Source organism: Branchiostoma belcheri, unplaced genomic scaffold (genome assembly GCF_001625305.1).
Source record: "Branchiostoma belcheri isolate BF01 breed outbred unplaced genomic scaffold, Haploidv18h27 scaffold199, whole genome shotgun sequence".
NCBI classification, from domain to species: Eukaryota; Metazoa; Chordata; class Leptocardii; order Amphioxiformes; family Branchiostomatidae; genus Branchiostoma; species Branchiostoma belcheri.
This window is the reverse complement of record NW_017803479.1, coordinates 91,697-98,490: the sequence shown is the minus strand read 5'-3', so window position 1 is coordinate 98,490 and position 6,794 is coordinate 91,697. Positions and strand designations below refer to the sequence as shown.

The window sequence follows — 6,794 nt, the reverse complement described above, 5'->3', positions numbered from 1 at the left end:
GAAAGGCGGAGCATTTGCACGCTGGACTCGGGAGCAAATACAGCATATTTCAGTCTATCTCCCTCCTCGTTCCAGAATGTTCCATATCAGCCTTTACAATTGAGCGCTATTCAATATCAAGTCAAGTGTTTTAATACCCACACATAGTCCCCAATACCCATAACAGCTTTTCAGTAACAGTGTTCTCGAAATACCCATAAGGTTCTTTCAAGAATAACCCTGTCATTAGTGTAAACTTTTGCGATTTTAACAAGATTGACGCCAAACTGTACTTAAATATTACTTTCTCACCCTGTATATGTTTGGGCATTGCAAATTTTAGGTCATTTGGCCCCAAAACTTGGATCCATTTAAGGAAATGGCAGGGTAAGAAGGGAACATGTTGCGAGTGTGGAAGGTGCATGTATTTCATCCACCACAGCAGTCAAAAAGCCTCAATTATTTTCAAAAGGATGCATTATCAAAGGTGATAATGCATTTTAAGGCACGTCCACACCAAAAAAGGTCATCTGGGCGCAATACTAGGTCTCCAGGACCACAAATGTTTTGTATGAAAATGGCCATCGTGAAAAACAACAAATAAAATAATTCTAAAAGGCTGTATGGACAAAAAAAAATTAAAACTAGAAAGGCCAATATTTGCTTTGGAGCAAATACAGCGATGGGTTCACCACATTTTACCACATGGCAGGGAAAGAATGAGAAACACAAAGGAAAACAATGATTTACATTGATATAACTATAATATGAAGTAACATACAACTAAAACAACAGTTGGATAGCTATTCCCTACTTTATTGGTTAGGATTTTTAATTGCATAATGCAAACTGTTGATTTTCAAAATAAAATAAAAAACGTTCATGCCCCGCATTCCAATGCTGGAGCAGAAAAGCTTGAAATACCTACCAAAACACTTGAATAAAGACATACTGTCAGTATGGAAATGCTCTGTGCAGGTGTTAATCAAGTTAAATCCCAACAGCCAATCAGCAAGAAATGCTCTGTGCAGGTGGAAATGCTCTGTGCGGGTGTTAATCAAGTTAAATCCCAACAGCCAATCAGCAAGAAGTATAGAGGAAAGCTGCATGCCTATTGGTTGATGCCCTGCATTCCATTGTGATGACTCATGCCCAGACGTGGTCAAAACACGGCACACTAACACAGTAATACATTTGCTATAACACAGCCAAAAAACTCAAATAAAACCATTCTAAAAGCCTGTATCACAAATATTTAAAAAACGCCTAGGGGTATTTGCCCACCGTACCTCCATACCAAATTTCAGGACCTTAGGCCCTAAAATGAAGAAGCTGAATCCATTTAAAGATATGGCAGGAGGAGGAGAAACATCAGAAAAAGCAATATGGGTTCACCACCACTTCGTGGTGGTGAACCCATAAAAAAACATGCCTGTTTGCCCACTCTACCTCCATACAGAATTTAAGGGCATATGGCCCAAAATGAAGAAATCAAATCCATTCAACGAAACATAACGACACGACAGAAGAAGGACAAGAAATGTGAGTAAAATCAAAATGTTTCATGCATACCTATGGTATGGACTAAAATAAAAAAAAAGCAGAAGTGAAACTACGTCACACCGGTAAATAGAAACTACGTCACACATACCGGAGATGAAGATTAACTATGTCACACACACACCTTTGGTCCTTGATAAATACACGTACATCGATTATTTAACTTGTTTACAACCATTCAATACGAATTCGATTGTGCTGTCGGAAACATCTAAGCTAGCTAGTGTAGCACACATGGCGAACAATAACATATCAATCATATCAAAGTTCATATTTACTGCAATGTTTCTAACCGTGACCCTCATGTCGCTGCTCGGTCGGAGCGAGGTTTGACCTACCCTGGAAGCCAAACTCGTTTTTCCGGGCCGCAAGATCCCTTCGCCCGCTGGTGTAAATTACCGCTACGGGGACCCCCGGAGCGGTAGCCCGGGGGGGGGGGTTTAAAAAAATTAATTTCGTAGTTGCAGGGCCTAAAACTCCCCACGGGCTCAATTCCACCGTAGCGGTAATTTAGGTCTGCGGGAGAAGGGCTTCTGGCTGCCGAAGGAAACGGTTAGCGGCCAGTAAACTTGGCTGGCACCCAGGGTAGTTTTGACCCGAACCAGCCGTACTACGAAAACTAAGTTATTTTTTAACCAAGTAGACAAAATCGGACTTGTTTATCATCGGCTACTGTATTTGTCTATACACTTGCGTTGCACGATCTCATACCTTCGACTAATGATCTTTAGACAGCAATTCTAGCACTTTCTAATAAATTATGCATAAGACCATAATTTGCATGATTTATGACATCATGACTGATGATTTTGAATTTCATTTAACTGATGAAATGTCACAAGTGTAAAATCATCACCATTCAGCTCTATGGTATTATGACATTTTCTCATAAAGTATGCAAATGAATACCTTTTGCATAATTGATATCCTACCAAGAATCGAGATGTTCAAAAACTCGTATTTTCTAAGTTTTGCTGTATAGTTTGTAAAAGACATGTCTGTACAAAAAAAAATCGACAAAAACATCAAAAGTTGGAAGAAATAAAATATTTTCTCCAAAGTATAAAAAAAAACTAAAACTTATGAATGAGACCAAGAAGGCCGTTTTACCTGAGGCATTTCCTCTTGCGTCACAAATAATGGGGGAAAATGATGACGTTATGCTTTTCCCCACTTGACTCTATTCTCTACAAAAATAGTGTATCGAACTCAGATCTTATTAGATTATTCCAGCCAAAAATGTTACCATGATGGGGGGGGGGGGGGGGGCTGGAAATAGTTACCGCATATACAAGTTATTGCAGGCAAAATAGGAGCTGTAAAAGTATTTCTGATGTCTACCTGCACCTAACCTGCACTGGTCCATGTACTGGGTATATGCAGGTTAGTGCAGGTAAAATTGGAGCTGTGCAGGTATTTCTGATGTCTACCTGCACCTAACCTGCACTGGTCCATGTACTGGGTATATATGCAGGTTAGTGCAGGTATACGTAAAATTGGAGCTGTGCAGGTATTTCTGATGTCTACCTACGCCTAACCTGCACTGGTCCATGTACTGGGTATATGCAGGTTAGTGCAGGTAAAATCGGAGCTGTGTAGGAATTTCTGATGTCTACCTGCACCTAACCTGCACTGGTCCATGTACTGGGTATATGCGGGCTCATCATCATCATCATCATTCATCCTCCGAAGAGGTGGAGCATACAAAGTTAGTTCGCCACAACTATCTGTCATACATCACTGAGAAAAGTTCATGTCCCTCCAAGCCAGTTTCAGTTTCAATAAGTTTCTTAACTGTTATGTTTGGGCGTCCAACTCTTCTCTTACAGGTATCAGGGTTCCAGAGTAGAAGCCTACTGGCTGGTTCTTCACTACGTATTACATGACCGGCCAAGCTTAGACGTCGACATTTGACTACTGAAGTTACATTTGGTAGCGAACCGTATAACTGTTCATTAGTAGTGTGTTTCCACCATGGTGTATTGAAAACCACTCGCAACATCTTCGTGTATGTTCCGTTTAGTTTTCTAGAATGTGACATATTCATGACCCATGATTCTGACCCATACAAAAGAATTGTTTCAATACATGCCTTAAACACTTTGATCTTAGTTTGTTTTCTAATGGGCGCTTTCCAAATCTTATGTAATGAGTGAAGAGCACTCCATGCCTGTGCGATCCGCACATCCATGTCATGAACACTATCAGAGTACCCCCCTAAGTATTTGAAATCCGCAACACATTCGATTTCAGTGCCATCAGTGGCAAAAAGTAAACTGTCAGTAGTAGGGTTTAGATGCATGAACTTTGTCTTGGAAGCATTCAAGTATAAACCTATTTTTTGACATGAAGTTTCAACTTTTGTGAGAAGATTGTCAACTTTTGTGAGAAGATATGCGGGCTAGTGCAGGTAAAATCGGAGCTGTGTAGGAATTTCTGATGTCTACCTGCACCTAACCTGCACTGGTCTATGTACTGGGTATATGCGGGCTAGTGCAGGTACAATTGGAGTTGTGCAGGTATTTTTTATGTCTACCTGCACCTAACCTGCACTGGTTCATGTGCTGAGTATATGCAGGTTAGTGCAGGTAAAATTGGAGCTGTGCAGGCATTTCTGATGTCTACCTGCACCTAACCTGCACCATATGTGTATTGGTTTATAAATGCGCTTAGTTGTTACTGTTTTTAGTTTTTACTGTTTGTTCCCATCTGAAAAGCTAAAGAATTCAATTGGTTTTCCTAACTGTCTCTAATTTGATTTATAGTCCATCCACAGAATCTAGTTTCAGCATAAAATGGTGCAGGTTAATTTGTCTGGTGCAGTTATTTCCAATGACACACCAGAGGAAGTATCAAAAAAGAAGTATTTCGAGCCCTGTGCAAGTGTTTTAGACTTGGCAGACGCTCAGTTTTTGAAAGGTTAAATACCTAACTCGACAACTTTTTTTTCAAATTACCGTGACATCAGTGTTTTATATTTAGAAATGTGACGACATACAGGTGTATAAAAGAGCAATCAAATTACTCTTCCCTTTAGTTCGGACTTCAGGATTTCAAGTTTGTAAACATAAACTGAAATCTTTAGCATGAACAACCACCTTCTCGTGGTGGCACTGCTTCAGCTGAGCCTGTTCGGTGGGTTCTCTGTGCGAGGCCAGACGACCGAGGCCCCGGCGGTGACGGTGCACCTCCCCACGCCGAAGCCAGCTCCCGAGTTCACGGTGCAGTCCTGCTCCGTCACCAGCCAGAGTGTTACCATGAACTGTGGCGGCAACTGCGCTTCAGATGCCAGGCTACAAGAGCTGGAGCGAAAAGTGGAACAGCTTATGGCCACTGTTAGCGACTGCTGTAACGACACTGGTGAATACAATTGCACGAACTTTTACCTCCCGACATTTGTGTCACAAAGATAACATTGGCTGACTGAATTCTTATGTTATCCCCTCAGGGATGTATGTTACTTGTGCTGCAACTTTTTGATATGTCGTGCATAGGCAAATGCTGTCATTGTAGGTCTTGGTAGCGGCTTGTTCTGCATAGCATGCGGGCAGTGCAATTTCAAAAGCCAGTGCATTTCATAGCGCTAGCTTATCAAGTCGTGATTGTTTGTTAATTATGATAATAACAGTGATAATAATCTTTTGATAATTCCCACACTGATTTCATTTTATTACAGTACGGTGCTGACTCTTAAATGTCGCATTATTGAGGGGAGGGGGTGGATTTGTCTTTTTTTTTATTTGAACGCGCGCACTAGTTTGGGGATCTTCAGATGTTGTCAAGTTTGGACAGATTTCCGACCGGTTTCCGACCATTTTCCGACGGTTGCTTGATAGTTGACTTTTGATATATAGCAGATACCGATACCGGGCTGCCGAAAGACTGTCAAGAAATCCTGGATAACAGTGAGCCCACCCCCAGCGGAGTGTACATGGTCTACCCGGCGGATAACTTCGCGGGATTCCAGGTGTACTGTGACATGGACACCGATGGTGGTGGGTGGACGGTAGGTCCTGAATTCCACCTGTATTCAATATGTATTAAATGCTTTTGAGAAATCAACATTCTATGTTTGTCAACGAAATATCTTAAGTTAAATGAGGTTTTTACAGTCTTTTCCTCTCAAAATAACCAGGAAAAGGAGGAATATGTCGGGGTAAATTAAAATAAGATGTTCGAAACATTTCTCATGTGGAGACTTCGCATACATCTTTAGGCCACAGCAAGAAAATTTTATGGATGACTTCAAATCTAAAGGGATAGGGCGAAAAAAACAAGGCAAACCAGAAAGGAAAAAAAAACAAGATTCCTACATTTTCAAATTTTGACATCATAAACCTTGTTAAACAAGAAATGATACCTATATAGTGCTCAGTTTAACTAATACAACATTCATTTCCCACTGTCACTGAAACAACTTTAAAAGTTTCGATCTTTGTACAAATGGATTTGATTCAGTGGGAACATCAGATATACACAGCCACCATACTGCATTAAATGTATTTGCTCCTCAAATGTATTTGCCATCCATGTTCCGGCATGGCAACGGACATCTTTGCCCATTTTCGGCATGGTGACCACTGTCGGAGGGCAAGAAAATTACTTTCTTTTTCAAAATCAGGCGAAAATCAATGCGTCATCCATAAAATTACTTGCTGTGGCCTTAGTTTAACCCACCAAAATGGCGGACACCTAATTGCGTCATTGTCACATGACTGCAAACACCCATCATGATCAAAGATTTTCCCACAGGTATTTCAGAAGCGACAGGACGGCACTGTCGACTTCCACCGGCGTTGGGCGGACTACAAGACCGGCTTCCCTTCTAACCTCAACGGCGAGTTTTGGTTGGGGAACGACAAACTGCACCGTTTGACCGAGCAGAAGGCCTACGGGTTGCGGGTGGACCTGGAGGATACATCCGGGAACACAGCGTACGCGGCTTACAGCAGCTTCAGCATCTCAGACGAGTCTGATCAGTACAGGCTCACCGTCGGCGGGTACAGCGGAAATGCAGGTGAGTTGACTTAATTTACACTCTTTGATGTTGTAGAGACATTGTTAGAAAAGGCTCTAACTCTTTCTGTACATACTTACATTTTACATACGTGTAAAACCTTCTCTGACGGCTATTTGGTTATTTTTGTGCAGGTATCTTAATTTTGTTTTGAAGCAAAAAAAAAGACATTTTGATCCGAAGTCTTCTTTGCTAGCCTCCTTCGCAGACGTGTGCGGCTGCAGCGTTAACTTGGGGG

General features: G+C 41.4%; 1 pseudogene; it reads left to right on the top strand.

Annotated features, from left to right (window-relative positions):
- The first annotated feature begins 5,393 nt into the window (after positions 1-5,393).
- The window catches only part of LOC109468318, a 6,055-nt pseudogene continuing 4,654 nt past the window's right edge, over positions 5,394-6,794 (top strand).